The sequence below is a fragment of the Eleutherodactylus coqui genome, chromosome 10 (genome assembly GCF_035609145.1).
Source record: "Eleutherodactylus coqui strain aEleCoq1 chromosome 10, aEleCoq1.hap1, whole genome shotgun sequence".
Taxonomy (NCBI): domain Eukaryota; kingdom Metazoa; phylum Chordata; class Amphibia; order Anura; family Eleutherodactylidae; genus Eleutherodactylus; species Eleutherodactylus coqui.
In genome coordinates this window covers 94709489-94724968 of record NC_089846.1, presented here as the reverse complement: position 1 = coordinate 94724968, position 15480 = coordinate 94709489, and the positions used below count along the sequence as shown (strand labels likewise).

The following is a 15480-nucleotide window of genomic DNA, read 5'->3' as shown; positions in this document are numbered from 1 at the left end:
AAATTTAGTGTGTCATTTATGCTGCATGATTAACGCTGTAAAAAAAAAAAAAATCTATGTCAGAATTGATGCGTTTTCTCTCCGTTATCATAAAAAAAAATAATAAAAGTTTTACGATATTGTCTATGTACCCAAAAGTGCCACCAATAAAAACTACAGTTCGCCACGCAAAAAACAAGCCCTTATACGGCCGCGTTGACGGAAAAATAAAAAAGTTATGGCTTTTGAAAAATGGAGATGGAAAAATACCAAAAATCGCTTGGTCCTCAACGCCAAAATAGGCCATGTCATTAAGGGGTTAAACACCTGGAAAAACTTTGCAATATCTTTCTTGGGAATAGCCAATCTCTTAAAAATGACGGAATTCCCCCAACTATTATATACTGTATATTTTACATTCTCTACCCATTTTTCTAAAACCAAAAGACATAAAAGATAAATTATCTTTACAGAAATGTTGTATGGGGAGGAAAAAGACCGCGCATAGCATTTAAAACACTGCATAAAGATAACGGTAGAATTAACCTGCCCCAAATAACAGACTACAACCTAGCAGGACAGGCCCGTATAATTCATGACTGGATTCATTCACAATCAAACTTTACAAATAAACAATTGGAACAGGAATTGTCCGGCCCAATGCGACTACAAAATATATTCTCCATCTCGCATATGCAACATTGTCGGAAACTACCAAGCACAAACCCCTGATCCTAGCGGCCTGGAGAGCATGGGACAGACTCCGCTGAGACAGTCGGGTGTCTCCGCATTTGTCCCCATACTTGTCTCTCACAAACAACCCCAATTTTCAGAACAATAATCCCCACGAGATCTTTTCTGTCTGGTGTAGACAGGGAGTCGACTCTATAGGCAAACTATTACACGAAAAAGAGAAACACATTTTGTCGTTTGAGGAGATAAAACAAATACCCTGAGCTACCAATTCCATTATTCTCCTATATGCAAGCAAGACACTATATTCAATGACTCCTGCCACATTTCAGAGAATTTGACTGGATGCAGACGGGCGGTGCATAAGGGGTAGGATCTCCAAAATATATAAAGCAGTACGAAATTAACAGGAACAAGAAGATGTGGACGCGGGAGTCAGTAAGTGGTCCCCGCATGACCCAAGTCTGACACCAGAATTAATTATGAAGTCAATGTCATCAGCCCATAAATACCTGCCCTCAGCTAGGTTTCTAGAGATGCGACTCCAGATCGCCCATAGATTGTATTTAACCCCAGTAAAGGGACATCACATGGGAATATACCACAAGTCAAAATGCTTTAAATGCAAGGCTCCAAGAGCCAAGCTATACCACAGCCTATGGTCATACCCCGTGATACAAGCTTTCTGGCTACAAATTCACGAATATACCAACATGTATTTAACAAACTTTTGCCCACAGGAACCAGCATGGACAATTCTTTAATACTTAGATTCAAATGTATATCACTGCTCAAGAGGAGCGCTTAACCTTTTATACTTTGTGGCAGCTGCGGGACAAAAAGCTATCCTACAGATGTGGATAAAACAGACAGCCCCTCCATTTAGAATGTTTTTGGATGAACTGGCATTTCTGTTCCAGATGGACTGGACAGAAACATCGTTGTTTAAAGAAAAGATGGTGCAGTCGTTCTTTGAAACTTGGGAGAGCTTTGTCAGAATGCTTTCACAGAGAATAAGGGAGAGACTGTTTCTATCATACGTGCTGGTATCAAGAACAGATGGTATTGGGGGATCCTCCCCTATAGGGTGTCATAACTGTCACGCTCGTGCGGGGGTGGGGGACTCTAGTCCAATTCTCCACTTTATAGGCTGTCGACTTGTTTCAGGCACATGGACACGTTGGGAGTGGACCCTGAAAACAGTTAATTATCTAAATAAAAATAAACGAAAAAGAGGGAGTTGGCACACAATTTTGAGGTCACAACAGGTCTAAGTTTGTTTCTATGCTTGTTTATTACTATTTTTATTTAATTTTTTATTTTAGTTTGTTATTTTGATTATTAGTTTAAAAAAAATATACACAAAATGTATATCGAGAGGATTCTCATGTTATAATTCGCCCAGAGATAGTCACAATGTGTTTAAAAAGGATTAAATATCTATTGTGATGTAAATAAAACATCTCAATTGTTCAATGAAAACATTATAAAAAAAACAAAAACAGCTTGAGGTATGTAGTTTATCCTATCCTTTCTACAGTCAGACATTATTGCCTGCAGCACATACTATGGCATTATAATGGGCTCTAATACAGCATTTGTCTCCTTTACTTGCACCATTAATGACTTGGCGTTGAATCTTTTCTCCACCCTGTTGTAAACTTGAGGAGTTCATGAAGTATTTGTGTTTTCGCGGATCCCACGGCAGCCGGCAACCAAATACCAGGAGAGGTTTACAGTAAGAGAACATCTAATAGGTTGAGCCATAGGAGCTCAAGGCGCCAATATAAAACGAGCAAGAAAAGTTCCAGGGATGACAGACATTCATTTAGAGGCTAAAACATCTACATTTTATGGTTATAGAAAGGTAAGAACTAATCTGGAAATTACCTAGATTTACGCATAGAGCCCAAAACCTGGAGAAATTGGCAAAATACAATTTGCACTTTGTGTTGACTTTGACTATATGACGGATTTTTGAATGATTTACTTCTTTAGGACCAAGATGCTGTAAAGAAGGCGAGGACACTTCTAGAGTTTGCTGAAGAGACAATGCAGGTTCCATGTAACTTAGTAGGTTTGTAAGTTTATCTTGCACTATTAAAAGGATTTTATTAGATGTAAACTCCATATTCACTGAATGGACGCTGCATTAGACCTCCTTCTGGCCTTCAGAACTGCAGCAATTCATTGATAATATGTTAAGGATTTAAACGCATAATGTCGATCCACTGTGGCGCCCAACCAGTAGATGGATCAGATCATCAGGGCTGACAGCCGACTATGGAAACCCGGATGCTCACAGCTGAAGGCGTGACTAGGAATTCAAAGGTGACCAGGGAATCTAGCCCTATGCTAGTAGCAGCCGGTGGAAAGTCCCTGCCTATCAACAGCAGAGGATTCGCCCTGACAAGGGCGGCCCTGCGCGGGAACCTGGGCGCTGATTAAATCTGTTAGGACTGATGACCAGGAACTGGATAATACCATGCTGTCTGAAGAATCAAGGCGTGAGTGAGCAAGTACAGCTCTAAGCTGGAAGTACCGAGCAAACAGAAGACAAAGCACCAACTGGAAACACAGGAACAGCAGGAGCGACTGCGACATGTGCATTCATGAGAGGAATCCTGCAGTAACACTGCAGCAAGGGCTGTCAGGTCTGAGGCATCTATATAGTGGTGAAGAGATAACCAACAATCTGCAGCTGGGTGGAAGAGACAGAAGCAATTTAACCATGGATGTCCCGGAAAAAAGGCAATCGCAGATTCAGAAAGCGACGCCACATCTGCCAGACCTAACATAATAATAATCTGAGGAATACAAAGTATTTGTGTTTTCGCAGAGCCCACGGCAGCCGGCGTCCAGATTCCAGGAGCGGTTTAGTGTACAAGAGGATCTGATGGGTTTAGCCATTGGCACTTATGGAGCAAACCTAAAAGGAGCGAAGAAAGTTCCAGGAGTGACTGCAATACATTTAGAAGATAAATGTACAGTTCATAATTATGGGGAGGTAAGAACTAATCGGGAAATGACCTAGATTTACTCATGGGTTGAGCCCAAAACCTGGAGAAATTGGCAAAATACAGTTTACAGTTTCTGGAGAGGTAACTGCTGATTTCTTTTCATTCAGTACGCGGGACCCGTTGACAGGTTTTTCTTAACTTGGACAACCCGTTTAAGCTGAAATTTCTAACGTTAGAGCAGGTTTATTTTTTTTACCCTTCTTTGATATAGCTTGCGATTGAGTACAGAGGAGGTTTTGCATTACTAGCCTAAAAAGATATAGCAAAAGAAATCTTGATTATTTACACAAGCATCTTAAGATGTTTTTCTTCTTGCCTAGTTTTACGTAATACAATATGCAGATTGTGACGCCAGCAATAATGATAAAAAGTCACACTACAGAAGCGAAGATCTTCAACCCCAAACAAACCAGGAAGAAAAAAAAACATCTTCCATAAAGTCAAGTTAGATGTTCTTGAAGATCTACGACAAATGTGAGTATGCAAAAAATAAAATGGAACTATTCAACCATATCTCACTAATAAAGTCCAAGCTGAAGTCCAAGATTTCCAGCTTGGATTTCAGCTGTCCTTGACTGCTGGCACACTCCATAGGAACCCCATGCTCATCCGCCCGTATTTGGTTATTAATAGAGATGAGTGAGCGTACTCTGTAAGGACAGATACTTGAGCGAGTATCATCTTTGTCGAGTATCTGCCTGCTCGCGAAGATTCGGGTGCCGGTGGGAAACAGGGGTGGGGGTGTGTGGGGGATCTGTCTCTCTCTCCCCCACTCCCTCCTGCTCACTCCTGCAACACAGCGCTCACGCTCACCCCCGCTGGCACCCGAATCTTTGCAGGTGAGTCGGAAGGTACTCGAAAAGGACGATACTCGCTCGAGTGTCTGTCCTTACAGAGTACGCTCATCTTTAGTTATTAACACATAATGCTTTTTTTTAACAGGAAAAGTCATAGTCAATAATGGAAACTTAAATTAAGGAAATTGAGACTCAATCAGGAGTACATCGAATAAGGATTAAACCCAAAAATAGTAAAAATATTTCCCAAGAGGAGGTACACATGTCCTTTTTATTTGATCTTTTGCTTTTAGTTCTCTTCATTGTAGATTTATTTGGTATTTGATCCCTGTGTTCTGATTATTTGTGAGGACAGAACCCAGTAGACGAGATTGCAGACTTCTATAACCCTTAGATTGCCAAATGTGCCATATATATAATGTCCATAGGTTGTGGACTGCCGGCACCTTCCGCATAAGAAGCGGGCTCGCTCTATATGAACCCCAAGATCATCCGCCCTACATGTACATTGTCGGTTTATGCAATTGTGAAACAAAAACAGTCAGCGAGTCTTTTGGCCCATTTACACCTAACGATTGTCGCGCAAAATTGGTTCAGTAACGAAAATGCACGATAATAGTTACGTCAAAACGCGAAGCTATCCCGTATTTTTCATTTGTCGTTACATCTAATAAACACTACCCGCTCAGTGTTTCACGTAGAATGGGAAGCGCTGAGCGAGAAGTTAGCGATTCTCAGCGATGATATGCCTGTCTAAACGTTCTACATGAGCGCCAATAACAAGCGGCGACGTCCCTCGCTCATGCGCTAGTTTAAACGAGACACGTCCCGTGTAAATGGGGCGTAAGACACACATTTTTGTTAATTAATGTTGCATAAACTTTATTTTATCTCTTTACAGTCTGTCAATTCTTTTACAATAAAAAGAGCAGAGTCATTTAGTGAAATGCATTTCACACGCCTCCGGGCAAAATTGTTGCTAATGATAAGGAACAAAGAAGCCAGAAAACATCTTGAGGTATGTAGATTATCCGATTCTTTCTACAGTCAGACATGATTGCCTGCAGCACATACTATGGCATTATAATGGGCTCTAATACAGCATTCATCTCCTAAAGGCCAAATGCGCACAGGCGGAAATTCCGTGGCAGATTTTCCGCAGAATTTCCACTTGTGCCCGCTGCCATAGAATTGCATTAGATAATGCAATCCTATGCTGACAGCTGCGATTTGACCACGTGAAAACTTACGTGGTAAACACATCGCAGCATGTCCTATTTCTTTGAGAGCCTCGCACGGAAACGTCACTGGTGACGTGCCAGCTCTGTACTGCGCAGGCGCGCCTGTGCAACAGCCGTCATACAGCAGAGCGAGACGCCGCGAGGAGGTGAACGCCGGGTCACTGCAGGGGCACGGGTCACATCTCTCTGCAAGAATTCTAGCAGCGGGATTCGACCTGGCCATCTGCAGGAGGCCTTACATGCATTATTAATGACTTGGCGTTAAATCTTCTCTCCACCCTGTTGTAAACTTGAGGAATTCATGAAGTATTTGTGTTTTCACAGAGCCAATCAGCAGACAATTTCTATGATTGTTTTACTATTGAAGAACACCTAATAGGCTTAGCCATCGGCGCTAATGGAGTCAACATCAAAGAAGCACGGAAGGTTCCTGGGGTAACAGCGATTCAGCTAGAGGCAAAAAAAAAGACATTTCATATTTATGGAGCGGTAAGAACTAATCTGGAAAAGACCTAGATTTACTCATAGGTTGAGCCCAAAACCAATGACTTGGCGTTGAATCTTCTCTCCACCCTGTTGTAAACCTGGGTAATTCATGAAGTATTTGTGTTTTAGCAGAGCCAACAGCAGCTGGCCAGCATAATTATGGAAAAAATTGACATGAAAAATGAATTAATTGGTTTGGCATTTGGCGCTAAAGGATGCAATATTAAAAGCGCGTGAAACATCAAAGGGGTGACCTCTATCATAATAAAGGAAAATGCAATATATATTTACGGAAAGGTAAGAACTAATCTGGAAAAGACCTAGATTTACTCATAGGTTGAGCCCAAAACCTGCAGAAATACTGCAAGCACTTTGTGTTGACTGACTATATAACTCTGATTTTCAAATGATTTACTTGTTTAGGACAAGGACGCTGTAAGGGAGGCGAGGAGATTGATGGAATATAAAGAAGAAAGAATACTAATTCCACGTAACTTAGTAGGTATGGAAGTTTATCTTGCACTATTAAAAGGGTTTTATTGGATGTAAACTCCATATTCACTGAATGGATGCTGCGTTAGACCTCCTTCTGGGGGGTAATAAATTTAAAAAATTTACCTGAAAGCGCTTGCATTATTAATGACTTGGCGTCGAATCTTCTCTCCACCCTGTTATAAACCTGGGGAATTCATGAAGTATTTGTGTTTTAGCAGAGCCAACGGCAGCCGGCCGCCATTAAGCAGTTTCAAATAAAAGAGAGCTTAATGGGTTTAGCAATTGGAGTGCATGGCAAAAACATAAAACAGGCAAGAGGTATTCCCGGCGTGACATCAATTACTGTTGAGCAACATTTTATGTTTATGGAAAGGTAAGAACTAATCTGGAAATGACCTAGATTTACTCATAGAGCCCAAAACCTGCAGAAATACCATTTGCACTTTGGGTTGACTTTGACTCTATAATTCTGATTTTCAAAGGATTTACTTGTTTAGGACAAGGATGCTATAAAGAAGGCGAGAACAATACTTGAGTTCAAAGAGACCATCATTGTTCCACGCAGCTTAGTACATATGGAATTTTATCTTGCACTATTAAAAGGGTTACATTAGATGTAAACTCCATATTCACTGAATAGATGCTGCATTAGACCTCCTTCTGGGGGGTAATAAGTAAAAAAAAATTCCCTGAAAGCGCTACAAAATAAGTTGGCGCTATACAAATAACAAGTCCCTTTCCCTACAGTCAGACATTATTGCCTGCAGCACATACTATGGCATTATAATGGGCTCTAATACAGCATTTGTCTCCTTTACTTGCACCATTAATGACTTGGCGTTGAATCTTTTCTCCACCCTGTTGTAAACTTGAGGAATTCATGAAGTATTTGTGTTTTTTCGCAGAGCCAATCAGCAGACAATTTCTATGACTGTTTTACTATTAAAGAACATCTAATAGGCTTAGCCATCGGCGCTAATGGAGTCAACATCAAAGAAGCACGGAAGGTTCAAGGGGTAACAGCGATTCAGCTAGAGGCAAAAAAAAGAACATTTCATATTTATGGAGAGGTAAGAACTAATCTGGAAAAGACCTAGATTTACTCTTAGGTTGAGCCTGAAACCTGGAGAAATACCGATTGCACTTTGTGTTGACTGACTATATAACTCTGATTTTCAAATGATTTACTTGTTTAGGACAAGAAAGCAGTAAAGGAGGCGAGGAGATTATTGGAAGTCAAAGAAGGAACAATCCAGGTTCCACGAAGCTTAGTAGGTATGGAAGTTTATCTTGCACTATTAAAAGGGTTTTATTAGATGTAAACTCCATATTCACTGAATGGATGCTGCGTTAGACCTCCTTCTGGGGGGTAATAAATTTTAAAAAATTTACCTGAAAGCGCTTGCATTATTAATGACTTGGCGTTGAATCTTCTCTCCACCCTGTTATAAACCTGGGGAATTCATGAAGTATTTGTGTTTTAGAAGAGCCAACGGCAGCCGGCCGCCATTGAGCAGTTTCAAATAAAAGAGAGCTTAATGGGTTTAGCAATTGGAGTGCATGGCAAAAACATAAAACAGGCAAGAGGTATTCCCGACGTGACATCAATTACTGTTGAGCAACAAACATTTTATGTTTATGGAAAGGTAAGAACTAATCTGGAAATGACCTAGATTTACTCATAGAGCCCAAAACCTGGAGAAATACTGTTGGCACTTTGTGTTGACTTTGACTCTAACTCTGATTTTCAAAGGATTTAGTTGTTTAGGACAAGAAGGCGAGAACAATACTTGAGTTCAAAGAAGAGACCATCATTGTTCCACGCAGCTTAGTACATATGGAATTTTATCTTGCACTATTAAAAGGGTTTTATTAGATGTAAACTCCATATTCACTGAATAGATGCTGCATTGGACTTCCTTCTGGGGGGTAATAAGTTAAAAAAATTACCTGAAAGCGCTACAAAATAAGTTGGCGCTATACAAATAACAAGTCCCTTTCCCTACAGTCAGACATTATTGCTTGCAGCACATACTATGGCATTATAATGGGCTCTAATACAGCATTTGTCTCCTTTACTTGCATTATTAAAGGGGTTGTCCCGAGGCAGCAAGTGGGTCTATACACTTCTGTATGGCCATAATAATGCACTTTGTAATATACATTGTGCATTAATTATGAGCCATACAGAAGTTATAAAAAGTTTTTTACTTACCTGCTCCGTTGTTAGCGTCCTCGTCTCCATGGAGCCGACTAATTTTTGGCCTCCGATGGCCAAATTAGCCGCGCTTGCGCAGTCCGGGTCTTCTGTGTTCTTCTATGGAGCCGCTCGTGACAGAGAGCGGCTCCGTGTAGCTCCGCCCCGTCACGTGCCGATTCCAGCCAATCAGGAGGCTGGAATCGGCAGTGGACCGCACAGAAGAGCTGCGGTCCACGAAGCAAGAGGTTCCCGGCGGCCATCTTCACAGGTAAGTATAGAAGTCACCGGAGCGCGGGGATCAAGGTAAGCGCTCCGGTAAGCTGTCTGTACGTCCCTGCATCGGGGTTGTCTCGCGCCGAACGGGGGGGGGGTTGAAAAAAAAAAAAACCCGTTTCGGCGCGGGACAACCCCTTTAATGACTTGGCGTTGAATCTTCTCTCCACCCTGTTGTAAACCTGAGGAATTCATGTAGTATTTGTGTTTTCGCAGATCCCACGGCAGCCAAATACCAGGAGAGGTTTACAGTAAGAGAACATCTAATAGGTTTAGCCATAGGAGCTCAAGGCGCCAATATAAAACGAGCAAGAAAAGTTCCAGGGGTGACAGACATTCATTTAGAGCAGCGGTTCTCAACCTGTGGGTCGCGACCCCGGCGGGGGTCGAATGCCACAAAACACAGGGTCGCCCGCAGCGCCTATTGTCCACAGCAGTGCTGGCCTCAGAGAGGGCCCGTTGGTGCTTCCAGCGCACCCCGGACCACATCAATATTCTTTCGCCTGTACCCCCAGCTGCGGGTGAAGCATGACAGCCGGGACAGGGACGTTGCCGCTTTAAATGCAGCAGACGTGCCTGTGTCTCAGATGCTTCACTGTAAGGTCCCGCCGCCGCCGAGAACTTCCGCTACTGCAGAAATAAGGTATTAAAGATCAAGCGGTCTATAGGTTGACAAGGGGGGTTTGGGGGAACGAAAAAAGGTGCTTGGTGGATGACAGGAGGGCTGAGGGAACTGCTAACTATTATGAATGATAATAATACTCCCCCTCTATTATCTTTCATATAAACAAGCTGTTAAGTATTATGAAGGATGATGCAGGAGGCACAGAGGAATATGAATTATAGTGGGGGGAAAGAGCTGCTAAGTATTATGAAGGATAATGGAAAGGGCAGTGAGGGATATGAAGGATAATGGAGGAGGGTGCTGACGATTATAAAGGATAATGGCGGGTCTCCCATTCAAGTAAATGAGATGTGGATTAAGCATGTGAATATGGCCCCCTGGTCATATTAACATGTGTGTAATTGAAAAAAACACAGGAAATAGTAAATAATAGGATTCTTTTCAAGCTCATTAGACACGACCATCTTTTATTTTTTTTTAGCAGACCTTCTCATGACAATGGATCGTGCATACAAGAATATTAGGAAAAGAAAATACACTGAGGATTTCTTGCAGTATGGTTTTACCTCAATAATTACAGCAGGAATTGAGAAACCACAATGTGTTATTTGTTGTGCAGTTCTCTCAGCTGAATCTATGAAGCCGAACAAACTAAAACGACATTTTGATAGCAAGCATCCAACCTTTGCTGGCAAGAATATCGACTATTTTAGAAACAAAGCTGATGGACTTAAAAAATCTAGATTTGATACTGGTAGCCAGTACCACAAACACAATGTAGCAGCTGTTGAAGCGTCATATTTGGTGGCACTCAGAATCGCCAGAGCTATGAAACCTCACACGATTGCTGAAGATTTACTGTTGCCAGCCGCAAAAGACATAGTTCGAGTGATGATTGGAAATGAATATGTTCAGAAGTTGAATGCAATTTCCTTATCTAATGACACTGTCCACAGAAGAATAAAGGACATGTCTGCCGATATTCTTGATCAGGTGATCCACGAAATTAAATCTGCACCACTACCAATATTCAGTATCCAGCTTGATGAATCTACAGATGTGGCAAACTGTGCACAGTTATTGGTTTACGTGAGGTATATTAATGATAGCGATTTTAAAGATGAATTTCTTTTTTGCAAACCGCTTGAAACAACAACAACTGCACGTGATGTTTTTGACGCAGTTGGTTCTTTTCTAAAAGCGTATAACATCTCCTGGGAAAAGGTTTGCGGTGTTTGCACAGATGGTGCTCCTGCTATGCTAGGATGTCGCTCAGGATTTCAACGTTTGGTACAAAATGAATCGCCAAAAGCAATTGGAACACACTGTATGATACATCGCCAAATATTAGCGACTAGAACACTGCCGCAAGATTTACAAGAAGTCATGAAAAGTATCATAACATGTGTCAATTTTGTTAAGTCCAGCGCCTTAAATAGTAGAGTGTTTTGCCAACTGTGCAACGAGCTAGATGCGCCAAACAATGCACTGTTATTTCACACTGAAGTCAGATGGTTGTCAAGAGGAAAAGTTTTAAGACGTGTCTTTGAGCTTCGTCATGAACTGAAAACATTTTTCAGTCAGAAAGTAAGACCACAATTTGAAACACTTTTTAGCGATAAAACTGAGCTGCAGAAAATAGCTTACTTGGTTGACATCTTTGCCATCTTGAATGACTTAAATTTATCACTACAAGGACCAAATGCAACGTGCCTCGATTTGTCCGAAAAAATTAGATCATTCCAAATGAAACTTCAGCTTTGGAAAAATAAATTGGATGCAAACAAAATTTACATGTTTCCTACACTAGCAGCCTTCTTTGAGGAACATGAAATTGAGCCAGACAAAAAAATGATGATGATAACTTCTGTGAAAGAACATTTGCACATGCTTGCAGACGAAATTTCATCATACTTTCCTAATCTACCTGACACCCCATTTGCACTTGCCAGAAGTCCATTCACAGTGAAAGTTGAAGATGTTCCAGAGACAGTGCAGGAAGAGTTCATCGACCTAATTAACAATGATGCAGCAAAAACAGATTTCTCTACGATGCCACTGACAAAATTCTGGATTAAGTGTTTACAATTATATCCTATTCTGTCTGAGACTGTGCTGCGCCTTCTTCCTTTTCCAACAACATATCTTTGCGAAATAGGGTTTTCCCGTTTGATGGTAATCAAGTCTAAATACCGAAGTAGACTTGTTATGGAAAATGATTTTCGCTGTGCCCTTGCAAAGACTGCCCCAAGAATTTCGGAATTGGTAAACAAGAAGCAACCACAGCCATCTCACTGAATTTAGCAGCATACTGTTGCAAAATATTGCACTGTTGTTTACTGTTATATTACTGTTGTTATATTTAAACCCATGCTATGCTAAGGCGAAATATTGTTTATTGGAATTAGTAATAAATGTTTTTTAACATATAATTAAATTTTTTTGTGATTGATCACTAAATTAAATTATTTTTGATTTGTAGCGATGATAATACATAATGCATATCAGGTATTTACATTCCGAATCACAGCTGTAGTAAAATTACAGTTTTGAAGTAACCAACAAAATTATTTTTTGGTTTGGGGTCACCGTAACATAAGGAACTGTATTTCGGGGTCACGGCATTAGAAAGGTTGAGAACCACTGATTTAGAGGCTAAAACATCTACATTTTATGGTTATAGAAAGGTAAGAACTAATCTGGAAATTACCTAGATTTAAGCATAGAGCCCAAAACCTGGAGAAATTGGCAAAATACAATTTGCACTTTGTGTTGACTTTAACTATATAACGGAGTTTCGAATGATTTACTTGTTTAGGACCAAGATGCTGTAAAGAAGGCGAGGACACTTCTAGAGTTTGCTGAAGAAACAATGCAGGTTCCACGTAACTTAGTAGGTTTGTAAGTTTATCTTGCACTATTAAAAGGGTTTTATTAGATGTAAACTCCATATTCACTGAATAGACGCTGCATTAGACCTCCTTCTGGCCTTCAGAACTGCAGCAATTCATTGTGATGTAGATAAAAATAATCTTTATTTATATAGTATTTTCACCAGAAAGGCCCTTTAATAAAAGTTATATTCTAAATCTACCAAAATCCAGTGATGACTAGATAATTGCAGGTTTGCAAACTTATTTGCTGTTGCAGTAATTTTTATGTCTCTAATTTCCGCTTTCCACTCGGTTTTTACTAATCACACTTCTAAAATGTTCCTGAATCTGACTTTGGGCAAATCCCATGCCGTGTACTCCAAGTAGATTTTAGATAGTTATGTTCAGTGATGACTCTGTGAGGGACTCACTTTCCACATGAGCGCGTGTTTAGGCCAGTAAATCAGCAGAATACTCCTTTTAGTATTTGAGATGGAATGAAATAATCCCACACCAAGGTGAACAATTCAGTTCCTACGGGTTTCTGGGAGGCTCCCTCATCTTCACCCACGCCACTGTCCCTTCCTGGAGATAGCCCTGATGGTGGACACGTCCAGGCCGCCAACTCTGACCCTACGCTACCTATGGGGGACAGGCAGGGACCACCGTACCTATGCAAGAGACTACTACCCACTAGTACAGACAGGAAAGGCAGATGTAAATAACCAACACAAACAATACAAACCAGAACTGAGGCAGATAAAAAAAACGAAGCAGACAATAGCAAGGTCTAGCGGACAAGCTGACAGAAGCAGGATACAAACTAAGCAGACTAGCTAGCAGACTGAGGGAATGGCACAAAGTACCAGGGCCAGACAATCAGCAGGTTGGAATAGCTGGACTACTCAGAGAACACTGAAGAATAATCGGCAACTCCCAGGCAGCAAGAGCTGGATCTAGGAAGGCGGGAGGAGCTGATAGGCAGATAGACCTGTCAATCACCAGCACATTTCTCAGACACATAGCAACCAAAATCACTTCTCAAGGCAATATGCATAAAAGTGCCCCATCACATTAAACAGGTGGGCCTGGAAAGCTGTTGGCACTCCAGTTAGAGCACATTTAGCTTCTGCTAAAGGGTTAGGCATGATGCTACATATACACAGTAGTTATCTGCTAGAGACCTAGATTACATGCATATTGAAATGACATATAAATATGACTTTTAGAAGTTCCATAGAGATCTACTAGTAACACAGAAAGAATGGAAAAAGTGATTTCCCTCCTATAATCCAAGATATTACAGACCCCCCAGCATTAAACCCTGGTCCGCTAACTTGCCTTCAGTGTGGCACACTTTCATGCCCGCCCTCCAGCAATGCCACACGGTGAGTGTGAGCTGTGATTGAAGGAGAGCAAGTCCCCACCCTCCATCGATGCCATGCGGTGAGCATGAGCTGTGATTGAAGGAGAGCAGGTCCCCACCCTCCAGCAATGCCACATGGTGAGCTGTTATTGGAGGAGAGCAGGTCCCCGCCCTCCAGCGATGCCATGCGGTGAGTGTGAGCTGTGACTGGAGGAAAGCAGGTCCCCACCCTCCAGTGATGACACGCAGTAAATGTGAGCTGTGATTGGAGGAGAGCAGGTCCTTGCAGGGTCACATTGAAGTATATCTGTGAGACTTCATTACCCGTGTAATCCCGTACTGCGTGTTAGTTGCACGCGTTATTCTTAAATGTACTCTGTGGTCAGGTCTATGCTGTCCTATCTGAGGGTGGGTTAAACTAGTGGCGGAAAATACGATTCCAGCAGCAGATCACTGTATTTGTGGTGGTAATTTACATAAAACCTCCTTTTAGCAGTTGCAGGGTCGAGCCCTCTCCCTCTGCCGAGCCACTTAAGTGCACTTACATGTAAAGGGTTAATGGCTCAGATCGCGTTCTCTCCGATCCTGGCTTGTGGAGCTTGGACTTCAGCTGTCCTTGACTGCCGACACCTTTCGCATATGAAGCGGGCTCGCTCCATAGGAGCCCCATGCTCCTCCACCCTACATGTAAGTTAAGTCGGTTTTTGAATTTGTGAGACAAAGCCATTTATCGTGTCTTATGGCCCATTTACACCTAACGATTGTTGCACATTTGTTCAAACTAACGAAAATGCATGATAATGGTCACGCCTAAACGCGAAGCTATCTCACACTTTTCATTTGTCGCTCAGTTTCAGCCTACAGACAAATCATCGCTGGTTCGCTTACTTCTCGCTCCGTCTAATAAACGCTACCCGCTCAGTGTTGCGCATAGAATGGGAGGCGCTGAGTGAGAAGTTAGCGATTCTCAGTAATGATATGCCTGTCTAAACGTTCTGCACGAGCGCCAACAACAAGCGGTGACATCACTCGCTCGTGTGCTAGCCTAAATGAGAGTTGTCCCATGTAAATGGGGAGTAAGACACACATTTTATTAATTTATGTTTATTTTATCCCTTTACAGGCTGTCAATGAAGTTACATTTAAAAGGACAAACAGGATTTATGGTTCCGCTTCCAGAGTGAGAGGAAGATCGAGGAGGCTTGGCCGAGGGTAGGGGAAATCTAAACTGTCCAGCCTTACTGAGGCAAGATATCCCCCTACAACACGCTACAATATTACTACTGGGGCTGCTGGTAGCAGGGGGGTAAATATTACTGCTGGGGAGAGGGGGCATTAATAGTACTACTGGGGCCACTGGGAAAGGAGAGGGGGGGTGGGGGGGAGATAATGATGTCACCTGCAGTCCTATAACTCCAGAGAACACAGTTAT

General features: G+C 41.8%; 2 long non-coding RNA genes across 2 annotated transcripts in view; one reads left to right on the top strand and one right to left on the bottom strand.

The window, feature by feature from the left end:
• The window catches only part of LOC136580695 (uncharacterized), a 76519-nt gene that overhangs the window by 41622 nt on the left and 19417 nt on the right, over positions 1 to 15480 (bottom strand). The gene's annotated exons all lie outside the window — the stretch shown is intronic.
• On the top strand, positions 12308 to 15376 carry LOC136579780 (uncharacterized). The gene is made up of 3 exons (XR_010786916.1): positions 12308 to 12496; positions 12628 to 12706; positions 15172 to 15376. It is a non-coding gene; the product is annotated as an uncharacterized lncRNA (long non-coding RNA).